The sequence below is a fragment of the Branchiostoma belcheri genome, unplaced genomic scaffold (assembly GCF_001625305.1).
Source record: "Branchiostoma belcheri isolate BF01 breed outbred unplaced genomic scaffold, Haploidv18h27 scaffold2, whole genome shotgun sequence".
Classification (NCBI taxonomy): domain Eukaryota; kingdom Metazoa; phylum Chordata; class Leptocardii; order Amphioxiformes; family Branchiostomatidae; genus Branchiostoma; species Branchiostoma belcheri.
In genome coordinates, this window is record NW_017803490.1 from 1338655 (window position 1) to 1353750 (window position 15096).

The following is a 15096-nucleotide window of genomic DNA, read 5'->3' on the forward strand; positions in this document are numbered from 1 at the left end:
TTCTCTCGTCGGCTATGTAGGATGGCTGGCTATATTAAAATAATGCGTTAAAAACTCTTCCCCACCGCCGCGGGGCCTGCACAGGAGGCTACCACCCCAGCTTCAAAATCCTGGCTATGGGCATGATGATGACAACCTGCCCATAGGAAATAAGGTGCTTTTCACTTCCAAATGTCAGCTTATTCCCTGTTTGGTTATAATCACCTACTTTGGTTGGAGAATGATGACAGACAATGAGATTACATCTAAAGATATTGTACATTTGATGAAGTTTTCCCTTGCTGTGCTTATTAGTATGGAGAAATGACTTTTTTGGCAATATTCCCATTTTTTCAAAGTCAAGGCAGAATCTATATTTTAAACTATTATTATCTTTTTTCTTGTAGCTGGCACTTCTTTAGAAGCAGTGTGTATCAGTGCAGGTTAGATAGATATTAGAAATACCTGCACAGCTCCAATTTTACCTGCACTAACCTGCATACACCCAGTACATGGACCAGTGCAGGTTAGGTGCAGGTAGACATCAGAAATACCTGCACAGCTCCAATTTTACCTGCACTAACCTGCATATACCCAGTACATGGACCAGTGCAGGTCAGGTGCAGGTAGACATCAGAAATACCTGCACAGCTCCAATTTTACCTGCCCTAACCTGCATATTCCCAGTACATGGACCAGTGCAGGTTAGGTGCAGGTAGACATCAGAAATACCTGCAGAAATACCTTATAGTGGGGTCGTGTGGCGTAGCGGCAGAGTGCGCGACTCGGAACCAAGAGTCCCAGGTTCGAGTCCTGACGTGCCACCGATCTTGTGCCCTTGGGAAAGGCACTTTACACGACTTTCGTCACTTAGCTCAGGTGTAAATGAGTATTTTACCTGTCATGTATTTGTCCCCTGTGTTGGTGACGGCATTAATATAAGTTGAAAAAACTTGAGTGTGTCGTCACCACGTCTGGTGATTACATGTTGGAATTAAAAAAAAATACCTGCACAGCTCCAATTTCACCTGCACTAACCTGCATATAATATAGGCACCCAGTAAATCGAGCTCTGATTACCCTACACTGTAACCTCCAGGCAGATTACTAAAATGTAGTTAAATCAAACGAATATACCTGGAACCTGCTGTTACCTGTAATCTTTCCCACACAGCTTGTGAAGTCTTCCCATCGACAGCCTTATCTTCACGAACAAGTACCAAATCATAGGGCGCAATCTGGGAACTTCTGGTTATGGCGGCGACTAAATGAACAGGAATTATCATAAGCGTGCTTCATTTCCAACGTCTGCAGATATAAACGCACCTCTTGGCGTTAATAATTATGGAATTGGTACAAATTATGTATTATTTACGATGATTACCATTTACTTTAAGGACAGTTGCAATATTATGATGATAGAGACGTATTACACTAACCAGAAAGTGATGCATTTTACTTTCAATATTTGCGAAGAAAATATGAAGATCTAGTTACGATGTTGATGGAGACTTCACCGTGAAAAAAGTGAACATGAAACCATTGCAAATATTAGTATTTTCTGATTTTTCCGCTTACAGTAGCCTGGGTGCAGCCATCCTATTCAGTTTACAAGGGCTCCCATACCTTGCATAGTATACTCAAAGAGGATGGTAGCCAGGCTTTCCTATATAGACCAAAAGTTGGTGCCACTAAACCCTAAAATGCAACAACATCAATATAATTCTAACGTCCGGATTCTGTATTCGAATTTTCGAAAGTGGCGCACGCAGTTAGGGCAAAACGCGTTCGAATCGTTCTATGGAAGCCATGGAAGCCCGCGTCCGGAACCCGTTATCAAAAGTCATTGCGTATGATATCGAACGTCATTGCGTATGATATCAATACACATATAAGCCTGGTATCCAGTCTATGTATCATGGCTGGGGCAGGCTGTCTTTGGGGCTCCAATAGTCTCCAGATCTTTCTTACCTGCTACTTTTCTTTGCTCTTGCAGTAGCACAGACACTTTTTATAAGGGATTACCCTTCTTATGGATAACCTTGACCAGTCTGGGGTAAAATGACAAACAGACACAGACAAAGACATGCAAGCCTGACCACATGTTCACTTCATGCACAGTTGCTGACCTAGCAAATTGCCTGCCAACCTCTGCAAACTTGCAAGCCAAAAGGTAGATCACTGGGTTACTGTGAACTGGAAAAAACTGGACGGAACAGGAAGAAACTGGTACAAACTGGAAGAAACTTAAAGTTGATTGGTGGTCTGACTCACATTATGGCCAGTGGCCGGGTCATAGTAGCAGGATCATACAGTACCGTTCGCGTTATAGTTAAGGTGGTATGGAAGGGTGGCTGAGGACTTTTGGGACATCCTAAAAGTACTACTTAGGATTACCTATGGTCATTGATTTTTTTTGTGTGAGTACCTTAGTGCAAGATGATAATTTATGCAAATTTTGATGACGTAATCATGACGTCATCTCGAGTTATGAGCCACGCCCCCTTTTTAGAAAAATCAATTTTTCTGGCCAGCGCTTTGGTTTTTATTCACCATATTTTGTTGAAAGGCACACACTAGTAATAGGAACAAACGTATGCGAGCATTTTTTAATATCTCAAAGTGTTGATTTTTTATGAATTTTTTTTCGTAAATGTCAACAGTGCCATGCGCCAGCACCCCTCCCCAACGTATAAAGCGGCGCAGTGTGTCGGCCTCGCATACGATTTTAGTTTATAAGCTTATCTTTCAAAAAATACCACCTTTTTGTCTCTTTCCATGAACATTTTTTCCACAGTTTCATTCTTAAAATGCTGTATATGTCGTAGGGGTTACATAATGTCCATTTTGAAGCCCGAAAGAGCCGAAATCGCCAATTTTTGTTGCCATTCCAAGGGCGCCCATCCCTCCCACCGAAAAATGGGTCATTGGCCTGTCAGCACGCTGTATTTAGCTTACTGCGGCGCTATTTGGAAAAACAGGCCGGGGATATGTCCAGTAAAAAGAACAGCCAAAAAGAACGCTAAGATTTCGCGGGAGTAGGGGTCACGTGACTCACCCAAAATGGCGGATGGCGTAGCTTGTTTACGAGCGGAGAAAGCTGTGCGCTTAGCGCCAGCATTTGGGCCGGTAGACGATCTTTTTCACGGCCGTATCCTACGTAGATTTGCAGATGAAGGTTTATGGACTATTCTGAGACCTTATTGGAGAAAATCTGCCGGGGTATTCTGGAGTTACGGACTTGTTTTTTAGGCCTACCCCCAGAGGAGATTGACGATCAGCAAGATCACAACACTGAAAAGTTATCGCGCGATACCGGAGTAGATAGCCCTGGAAAAAGCTTGCCCGGACGTGGTATGGGATTATGAGCGAGTATAATTTTGTTGATTATGTGAATTTACGTTGCACGTTGTCCTAGACTTGTGGAAATAATTTTCACGCACGACGTTCTATGTTCTATCTGAAAAGTACGGACTATCTCTGTAAATCTGTTGGAACTGATTTTTTTTGTAAGCGGCTACTATTTGATGTATGCTGTAAATCGTAAAAGATTATTGTTAGCAGTTACCGTAAGATTATGTAAAAATTCTGCTGAAGTTTGTAAGTATCGTATTTTTTAATAAAAACGTAGATTTTATAAAAATTACTAGTAGTTCTTATCATGTCTGTTCACTAGAACGTAACGTTAACGTTTAGTAGTTACAAACGTGTTGCAGTTGATACAAACTCAGAATAATAAGACAGTGCACAGGTAGAGACGCGTTTTTATTCGGTAGAAAATTACTTAATGAGTTGTCTGTGAAAATCATGAAAGAACACAAAGGATAACGCCGCATAAATTATGACGGCCAAGTATGAACTAGCAAGCGCGGCTCTTTATGCATGCAGTGACCCGGTCCGCCAGGCCGCTCATAACTAAACCGAGATCTAACTTGTGGCTCAAAGCAGACAGCTTCGTTTCTTTTGGCAGTCGAATGTTTTTATATAGGAAGTTGTCAGATTATTTCTGGCGTTTTTGGTGATTTGTGTGGCTGCATATCTCTGGTTGTGTGTTGCAACTTGACAACATTTTGCCGATACGAAGTGTGATAAACAATGGAAACGGCTTGTGTTTTCAGAAAATTATTATTCTTTGCATTTGGCAGGTTTTTACCCAAAACGTTTTGCAAACAACTGACATCAAACGCTCAGTAAAACTCTCTTTTCCAGTGTCTTTTCCCTTCCCAAAAATTATGAAAGTGAAGCTCTCAGTTTACGTAATGACCAGCGAGCCTGATTGGTCGAGCGGCGGAGTAGCTTTTAAAAATAATGTGCACACCCCCACTGGGGCCTGACTGGAGCGTGAAAAAAATGCACAATTTGGCGGTCAATTTGGCGGCCAAAATGTGGCCATAGTGACAAGACGAAAGAAAATTATAAAAATAGACCCAAAAGACTACCATATCAGATAGAGTTCGTAGTATTTCTAAATATGCCTCAGCTATCCTTCTGGACCACCTTAACCGGGTACCCCGTTACTAACGAGTTATTTTTTCGTCAGAAAATGGTTAGAAAATCGTCAGTATTTGGTTAGATTTTCGTCAGAAAATGGTTAGAAAATCGTCAGAAATTATTTCTAACGCGTTACCGTTTGCGTTAATGTGAAGGGTCGGATTTCATGTTTGTTTTGCGCGCCGACAAGACAATAGCAATTTGCCACCTCCTGGGGCGTCCGCTAATGTGTTGCGATGTTGCCCCTTGAAAAATAACAGCACCAGAGGCAAGTGGACATGTGATTCGTAAAATAACTTTGTGGTTTATCCATGTGTCGACTGTGTGAAGCGAATTGTGCTATCTTTTAATGCTATTCTATAGTTATTTCTAGCGGAAAATTACGTTGTGTAATACAATGTATGTCAACAAAGTGTAGCAGTGGGCAGACGATGTCTTGTACATTTTGTACCAGCGGCGGCCTACCGCTCTCACAGGACGTCATGGGACGTGACGAAACAAGAAATATCTGCCGTAGAAGAAATATAAATTGGTAACTCATGCCTTAAATTCACGGTGGTTTTTGACACAAAAGAAAAATTATTATAATTTTTGTAAGGCGCGCGGCTTACTAGTACTAGCGGCTTTAATACTCAGGGTAAAATGTACCGTCACTCCCGGCGCAAGGACTCGGTTCGCCAGCTGAGGACTTTCCACAACCATGATGATATCATAGTTAATAAAGGAATATATAATAGATCTATCATGTTGAAATGATAATTGTAATACATGGTTCTATTTAATAGCGGTAGTTTTGTTTCTTATTTTGAGGGGGGAAACTGTCAAAAATCGAGGGAACGCAAACTGAGATCGGCTCACTTCCGGGTGCATAACGCCAAAATTTCTCGACGATTATATAAAAATGACCACTCATTTGCCGCCTACGGTAGCGTGTACATGGTAGTGCGATCATATCGTGCCAAAGTCAGCGTCAAACGTCAGAAAATCCCCGTAAAAATATACATTGTAGTTGCAAAACACATTTCCCGCGCACTCAGGGCCGGTCGCCCTGGCCGCGGCCGCCCTGTGTGCAGCATGCTCATTATAATATGCAAGTAGCTACGCTCTGATTGGTTCACCTTAGATGACCTGCGCTGTGATTGGCTAGAACGAAGCCCGTTGCATGCTGGGGCGCCCTTCCCCGCGCGAAATGATCTCGAGAGAGCCACATTTACGCTGGTTTCTACCTTATTTCTACGACTAATTAGCAACATCCTAGTGACGAAATGCGTACTCAAAAGAATTTTCGGGAAAAAAATATATGTACATGTGGATTTGTGGTGCCTTTGGCGTAATTTTGTTGGTCACATACAACGTAATGTAACACGGAAGTGCATGGAGTCGGAGTGGCGGCACGGCTTTCCGTCCCACTCTAAACAAAACTCCAAGGACATAACAAAACTCCCCAAAACTGGTCAATAATTAGCCATAAAAATGTTGGTGGGCACGTGTAAATATGCTGCCTTTTTTTGAGTGTTATAGGAATTTTCCACGATGTTTTTTGCACATCCCTAACGTTACCTCACGCCCGCCGCCTATTATGTACGGCGGACCGAGGCATTTATAACTTCAGATCATCTAGGTTTGCTTATTCGGTGGTAAAATAAGTTAACAGAGAAAAACAGCAAAACAAAGTTGACAAACTATAGAAACGCTTGCCTGGGCAACAGTGACAAAAGAAAATGTCTATCTAATTGAATTGCGCCGGTGATCGTAAAACGTTTTAAACGTTACAATATAGTAAAATGCAGGCAAGATCAACGTTCCTTCCGCTGTTCCAGCGGTGTGTATCGGTAATTTCCCGCCCCGCATGAGGTAAATTAGTACTCCTCCCATTATTCTGTGATGTTACCGCGGCCTGCATATGAATGCAGAAGTCTAACGGAAAAGTAACGGAAAAGTAAAGGAAAACTTACGCAAAAGTTACGGAAAACTTACGGAAAAGTAACGGAAAAGTAACGGAAAAAAAACGCGTTAGTAACGGCCGTTAGGGTAACTATAACGCGAACGGTACTGTAGTAGCAGGGGGTTAGGGCTAAAAGCAGTTGTTTCAAATCAAACTTTATAGCAAGTAACACTAACAACTTTTGCAGAAGATATTACAACCAACATCTTTCAATGCATGAAACCAACCAGATAAGGCAGGTGAGTCCTCATGATAATGTGGCCAACACACCTCGGCTCAACTCCCCGAAGCCGTAATTTAGATAGAAGTTCTTTTGGCTACAGAAGAGAAATGGCTAACGGCCGATACTAGTTGGGCTCCCAGGGTAGCCAAAAGCAATACGCCCACCAACCAAAGTTGGTGCCTGAAAGTTCTTCAGAGGTACATGTACTCTAGGAGGGCCTGCATGGGGGGTCCCAACAATGCTCTACGCTAAATTTTGACAGCCGGCTACATGTATTACACTGAATCCAGGAATTCATTTTTTAATGTTAAATTCCAGGTAGCTACAATGCATTACGTGGTATAAAACGGCGAATTACGCTCTGCGCAATATGTGCCAATTACGCTCTTGAATTATTTAGAGTGGTCCATCTAGGCTCTACAGTACGTAGAATTGAAAGGCTGTACGGAAAAGGGTATGCTGGCCCCCTTCTAGATCTCTTGGTGTCAATTTCTAGTCTAGGAACTTTAAATCCCAGCACAAAACCATCCCTGTCTGCCCTGGAACAGTCTACACGTGCATACCCACATCTGTTTTACATCAGCGGGCACGGAACCCCCACTGGGACAGACTGCAGAGGTCAACGACCTGAGCAAGCCTCTGCCAGAGGTACTCCAGCAATGCATCATGGTCTCATCTCATCTGGTCCATAAGAGTATTTTAAACACTTTTGTAGCCTAGAAATAAAGAAATTTTGAGGCGAAATATATGAAATGCAAGTATATTTTGGTTGATTCTAATAGCACATTGAATAGCACATTTGCTAAGATTTTTTATCTTCTTATATAAAGATTTCATCTTACAAAAGGGTTGCAGAAGACATACATGAGGGCCTGCATGGGGGAGTAGTGATTACGAATTACGCAAAATTTTCGCCGCCGATTACGAATTACGTTAAATTCTCAGGGCTGATTACGACTTTCCGCTTTGCGGCTAATGTACTATTACGGATTACGTTGATGTTTCGGGAGGCAGCCTACGTATTACAATGACTAAAAGGCCTGATTACGCCTCATGAAAAAGGGCATGCAGGCCCACAAATATACAACCTGGGGGAAGGTTGGGACAACCCTGACCAGGGGTTAAGCAGTCTGGGACAACTTGAGTAGATCCAGACCTTTTTACCACACTGGCTGGTAGCTCTTACCCAACCTCAACCAAAGAATGATGGATACCACATTCCATATGTGACGTTAATAAAGACATATGGTAAAAGAACCCAAATGCGAAGGAAAATAACTTTTGTCCCCAAAAGAGTTGGCTTGAATCCAGGACAAATATGCCGGGACAGACAGGGGGTTTTCCAACATGACATCATTTGGGACTTGAATGGTGACTTTTTTTCTGAATAATGGCATTTTAGTCTAAGGCTAAACCAATGTAATTTGCTGTTTCCCAGATTCGCCCTGTCCATTTTTTTCTGATTTGCAAAAAAAATTTTTAGGTTCTGAATCAACTGCAAAATGCACAATAGAAGACATATTTTGGCTTGACCGGTTGAAGAAAGTCCTTTTCTTCCTAGTTGTTTTTCATGTTTTTCAATGTAACAATGTAATTTTGTTTCATTAAATAAAAGTTCAAAATCTATTGTTTTAATTATATACCAGCCTGGTATTTTCACTTCATGGCTCATATTTTAACATTTTTGGCTATCATGGGGTGCCTTGGCCTGTTTTTTTCTTTTTATTTCGCCCTGTCGCTTCATATTTTTTATAAAAAAAAAACAAGAAGCAACTAATTAAATTGGTGTGGCCTAACTTATACAGTGTCTCAGAGAAGAATGAAGTGACATAAGTACAAAACACTTCAAATTAATATATCAGGGAAAAAGCAAACAAGCAATATTCTTTGAACTTGAAGGTTTTGCAAGAAGTAATTAATTATAAGAGCAATCTGACACAAGAAACTTTTCCTGCAGATTTTAAAGGATTGTACATGCAGCAAAGTTTCCACTTGATAAACTTTCATCTGACTGCAGAAATTTTTTGTATCTTATCTCGCCAATCCTTTTTTTCTTTGAGTCGTTTTTCATTCGAGTTCTGTGGTTATTTTCCTGTTTTCCTACTACAAGATCAATTCACGATCTTTACATATTATTGACTGACCCACATAGTGTGAAGTTATTGAAGTATCCATGCCGTTTCGGATGGATGGATGACATGTACAAATGCTGAGTACTGACAAAGTCATCAATTCTAAGGAAATACAGAATGTAATAATGAAGACAAACCTTTTCTTATGAGCAGCAAGTTGGTATGAATAATTTAAACAACCCGCGAAACTTTGCCTTAGAAGGGGTAATACTGTGTCAAATGACGTATCAATTTGTATCTCTGTAAGTAATTTGATTTGCATAATACATGGGACAAAAGGCACCCACACATGCCTGTCTAGTGTCTACAGGTCTTTTGAATAAAATATGAGGACAACATTCCTTTGGCTGTTTGGGTGATCCATAAAGTACTGATAATATTTGTGAAATAGCCTGAAAACATTCTTATCAAGAGTTTTTATTTTTATTTTATGACGATTTACCACATTTGTGGAAGGATTGACACAACAGGTAAAGTGACTACTAGTACTAGTATCACCTCTTCAAAGATGACAACCCCGAGACTGTAAGGTTTGAACCACTCACACCGGGAAGGTCCCCTACTCTTTTCGATACAAAGTGCGTGGGGTGTGGTTCTCCCAAACACGGGACCTCCATTTAACGTCCTATCCGAGGGCCGTCCCTAGCTGAAGCTAGGTACTCATTTACACCTGAGTGAAGTGAGGAAAGTCCCTTTCCCAAGGGCACAAGATCGGTGGCATCGGGCAGGATTCGAACCCTCGCCCTGGGCCGAAGACACTACCGCTATGCCACACTACCCCACCAATCATTTAGAGATGACATAATAATGGTTTGCTAGACAATATCTTAGGTAGGCTCTTTTCTAGACAATAAGAGGATAGAAGATCAGTTTTACTTTACCTTTGGCAATCATTCAGACTTCAATTCCCAAGGAGGTGAAGATAGATGTTAGCCTGGGTGCCAGCTTCTTGGCTCTAGGGCCAACAAAGAAACCCCAAAGGAAATTTTACTACCCAGGCTAGATGGATGCTTACATGCAAATTGTACAATACAGTGACTAGAATGTCCTGTTACGCTTTACTATTGTTGGTACATTACTGTAGTAATGACTGCTCACTAAAGTTGTCAACAGCAGCAGCTGATTTGGTTGCCACTAACACTAAGTGCTTGAACTTCATTATGGCTCTCTTTTGTGCCGCAAAACTAACACATGGGGTAAACACAACGGAAGAAGTGAAATGACCTTGAACTGGCTTCAAGGCATCACCTGTTCAGGTGAACCAACTGTTATTTGAGTTCCCTTCTTCCTTCCTACATGTTTTTCAAGGTTTCTATAAAGTGAAAGTGATCTCAAACCAGTTTAGCTCATTGAAGAGCTACTCTCACCTCTCGAATAAAAGTACCCCCTGGAATAAAAGTACCCCCCGGACAAATCTTCAAAATGTAATAAAAGTACCCCCTGGAATAAAAGTACCCCCCGGAAAATTTTAAAATTGACATGTAATTAAGCCAAATTGTTTATGCTACTAAAATGTGTTCTCATGGTGTATGTATCCCAAATAAACATGACTCTGGAATAAAAGTACCCCCGACAAATCTTCAAAACCTAAAAAATATACCCGCCCAGAATAAACATACCCTCAGCTGGAAAAGTACCAAATTATCAGCCTGCATTCTTACAAGTTATTGAAAAGTGCATGTACATGGGGTATATGTCACGTACAGTCTATATCTTAGTACATTAGCCATCTATATTCTAACTCGAGATCTGACTCTGAGTTCACACAATTTGTTATCATTGCATTGCATGCATACATTGAGCAGGAACAATGCTATCAAGTTTTTGAAATAAGAGTCCTTGATTTTTAGCTTAATAATTATCAGAAAGATTACATTAATAGAGTTTGAAGTTGAACAGAAATTTACAATATGCTGAATAAATGCTCTATACAAATTTGCAGTAATGTGTAAAACCCATAGGCCATATAGATATATATATATACAGGGATCTCCCCAGAAATTCATAGCAGGGTGGAGGAGGGTGCGAAGCTATTGCATTTTGTCGTTTCCAAACACAAATGGAGGTCATTTCCTGCAACTTCAGTTCTACATTTTCTGTACAACTGCAGATGTATAAGGCAGGAGAAAGGTCCAAGATCTGTACTTAATTACCCTCTTTATGTTTAAAAAATTTCTATTAGCATCCTTAATTTTGAAAAAATTGGGCATAGGTTACCCGGATGACCCCTAACCGGGGGCCAACGGTGCTTCCACAAGTTCAACAAGTGAAAATACATGATACAAAATGTACATGTATTTACTACCTGGAACTTGGAGCAAGTTTTCCAAAGTGTTACTGACATTGATATATTAAAAACTAAACCAAATCCTATTTCGGTTTAGTTTTTAATATATTAACATTAACATATTACTGACATTGATATATTAAAAACTAAACCAAATCCTATTTCCCAAACAAATCACATATTGACAAAGCTAAACAAATAAATCATGTCTATAAACTCCACTCAAAAACAATTTTTGAGAGACACTCGGGTCGCGGTACTAAGCGTGATAATCTCTAATATCTCATCTGATTCTCCCAATGTAAGGGACTTCACAATCACAGCATCCAACCGCACATTCATAGAAACAACATTACATTTTAACACAAAAAAAACAATAAATTCGGAAAATTTCTCAGTAATGTTTGAAAATTAACCTTATAAAAATATTAGTGAATTTTTATTTCAGTTGTAGCCGAAAAAATTTTTTTCATGCGTTTAAAGTTTCGTTTTAGCACATTGTAATATGTACTTTGTACATGTATCTTGTACATTTGGATGCAGTCTTGACCTTTGACCACTGTTATTGTGAAACACTGTCGGCCATTTTGGCAGTCTCGCCGTGGTATTTTCGAGCCGTTTTTCGAGCAAATTTCAACCGTTTTAAACATTTTACGGCCTCAAAAACTCATATAACGAGGAAAGCAAGTTGTAGTTGTTATTTTCATGCGTAACATTTCTTCTGGGGATGGATTATTTTTCCGCCGAGCTGCCGAAAACTAGTGTCATGCCTCAACCATGTGGTCGGGCGCGGCCGGCCGGCGGGAGTATCGGTGAGAATTCACGATGTAAACAAAGACATTCGGAGTTGTTTACATTAAAATTTTGTTGTGAAACGCCAGCGGGGTGTCAGATTTTCTACCAATAACAAAGTTTTCTCTGCGGCGTCATGGCGAGATCGACAATTCATCGTCAATTCACAAGATTGTGCCGGCAATGGAATGAATAGTGGCCCGATTAGCGCTCGATCCACGCCGCCTGGCCGAAGAAAATTGGAATGACGAGCACATTTATCGGGGATAAAATCCCCAATTTTGAAAATTATCGGGGAAATGTTGGAATAAAATCCCTAATTTTGAAAATCTATGTTCAAACTTTTATGTTCAGGACCGAAAATTTGTCCTGAACTTGGTTTGATTCTGAAAAAATAATAAACGTACCGTCTAAAATAAGAACGTACCGGGCGGATTTCGAAGCGAAAAAAAATAAACGTACCGGTACGTTTAATAGAGAGCTGAGAGTAATCTTCCACTGGTCGTGACAGAGAAGACAGACGCTATGTACAATATTTACAGGTTCATTGTACCGGGGAAATTCCCCTGGCTCTTTTCGACAAGCACAATGAACAGTAGACCACGGCTTAACGTCCCATCCGAAGGACTGCGACCCTAAACAGTAGCGTGCATGTTGGGTGAGTGACATCAGCCGGGATTCGAACTCCCAACCTCTTACTAGTCTTAGTCCAGAGGCAGGATTGCTAACCACTGGACTACGCATGCTACTTTTACTCTATAAACATATTTACTCCCTTTCAAATGAAAATGGTTTCCTTCCCATAACAACAATGGTTCAAAATATTTGTACTAGAATTCACTGTAACCATATCTTCTTTTTCACTTACAGTACAAGTTGGCAGCAAAAATATTTTGAAAGGGAAATATCTTGGTTGCTACAATTTGCAAATGATCAGATCTGAATAGAATAACGGCTTGATAAATATTAATAACATCATGAGTCAAATTGTGGCATACCTAGATCAATTTTTCAAGATTACTGTTGTCCATATTTTGAGGTTACACAAAATGTATTCTTGCTAATTTCTCAAGGGAAAACTAGATTATGCCTTGGCTTATAAAAGGAAAATTAATAGTGGCCACTGATGCATGCAAAACGGACCTAAAAGACTACTTTTTGAACATTTTAGTTAATGATTTGTACAGCAACCTTGGCGGTATAAAACGCAGCCCAAACATACCTCTATTTGTACTGTATTGTGCTATGTTTATTCCTGTACTGTTTGACATGCTCTAGTAACCAATTAATTGTATACACTGCTAATACATTTGTTGGGTAAGGTTTACTAAGAAACTATTATGTGGGCTCTGGATAAAGCTGGGAAACAGTGCAAACGGGACAAACTCATCCATTAAATGTAGTGACCCTTGTGCGTTTCCTAGTAAAAACATGCACGGTTTGCTTTGGGAGAGTCATGGAAAGGCCAGGAGGTATTCTGGGGTTAGGAGGGCAAGGTACATGTTTGGTTCAACTGTGGCTTTTGCAGAAAAGCCGAAAGCGAAGACCAACAGTTCAAACTAAAGCGTTTTTCAAATCCCCGAAGTAGACTTTGCGACAATATAGCTTGACCGTGACATTCAGAAAGATAAATGCTGCTATATATAGGCTGGAAGCCAAAAATACGCATCTTGTTACCATTTTGCAAATCTCCAATTTTACACAAATAGCGACAGTATTTTCTCAGTGAAGGTGACAAACCTTGCAGTGTCTTGAATCTAGACCATATGTAACCCAAGTATTATCTTATTTGGGATTCTATCACTCTACAGATTTCTGTACACTCCCCCTCATAAGGCACAGTCTACCTCCTACTGTTTCTATCCCAGAAAAAGACAGACGAAGCCGAACCAAAGTAAATTAAACCCGACAGCTCCTACAACCCCGTGTCAGGTAGTGTTAGGGTGACGAACTTGACTTTGTCGAAGTGCGCAAACCGTCTGCCATTGTCGCGAACTTGCATAGTCCTCTGTGCGACCTTCAAGCACGACTTCTCTGCCTTTTCGTCTTTCATGTCCTGCCAACTTGCGAAGAAGGAGGCACGGGAAGAAGGGCGGATCGTTGCTTACAAATTGTTCCCAGACGACTGTCTAAGACACGGTCAAGGGCGTACTTAAAGAAGGGGCTGGAACCCATAATGAAGCAATTTTTGCAGCAGGAGTTAGGCCACAGCAAGTAAATTTTATGGATGACATCCTCCACAGACTCCAAATCTAATGCAAGCGGGCGAAAAAAAAACAAGGCGGGCCGAAAAAAACAAGGTTCCTACAATTTAAAATTTTGACTCAATCATTGTACAAATGGTTTTGATTCAGTGGGAACATACACAGCTAAGCATCACATATCACTGCATCAAAGTAAGAAACAAAACATTAATTCAGAGTCTTTTCTTGTCTCCTCTCTTCATAGTTATCTGCCATCCACCTTCCGGCATGGCAACAGACATCTTTGTCCATTTTCGGCATGTTGACCACTGTCAGAAGGCAACAAAATTTCTTCTATTTTCTCGAAAATCAGGCGAAAATTAATACATGCTGATGTCATCCATAAAATTTACTTGCTGTGGCCTAAGTTACAATATACAAACCCCCAGACAGACAGACCGCTTGCTGAGGTGTCTGGATGTTAAATGTGGCGCTGACTTGCAGTTTGGAAGGAGTCGATCCATCAAGTTGTCAGAATGGGGTGAAACCTGCCAGGAAAACCCCAAATCTTAGACCCAGTTACCTGGAACAGTTACTGAGGTCTCCTGCCCTGTTGATCAATTATGGTAAGGAGATTCCCCAGCTCCCACTGTATTAAAGTGTAACCAATGATCTGGATCAAATCTAGATCTGAATTAGACTCCCAATATCGAAGCTCAGTGACAGTTAGAGCGCTCTGAAGCAAGGAGGGGTCTCGGGTGAGATATCGAAATTACCGTGCAAAGATTTGAGTTCTGAGGCCAATGAACCTAAGGCCACAGTAAGTCATTTTTATGGATGACATCAGAGCACGCATTAATTTTCGCCTGATTTTGAAAAAAAAAAAAGAAATTTTGTTGCCTTCTGACAGTGGTCTACATGCCGAAAATGGGTAAAGATGTCTGTTGCCATGCCGGAACGTGGATGGCAGATAACTATGAAGAGAGGAGACAAGAAAAGGCTCTGATTTAATGTTTTACTTTGATGCAGTGATATGTGATGTTGGCTGTGTATATGTGAGGTTC

General features: G+C 40.7%; 1 protein-coding gene across 2 annotated transcripts in view; it reads right to left on the reverse strand.

Annotated features, from left to right (window-relative positions):
- The window catches only part of LOC109468727 (alpha-1,3-mannosyl-glycoprotein 2-beta-N-acetylglucosaminyltransferase-like), a 55487-nt gene that overhangs the window by 32174 nt on the left and 8217 nt on the right, over positions 1-15096 (reverse strand). The window lies entirely within an intron of this gene.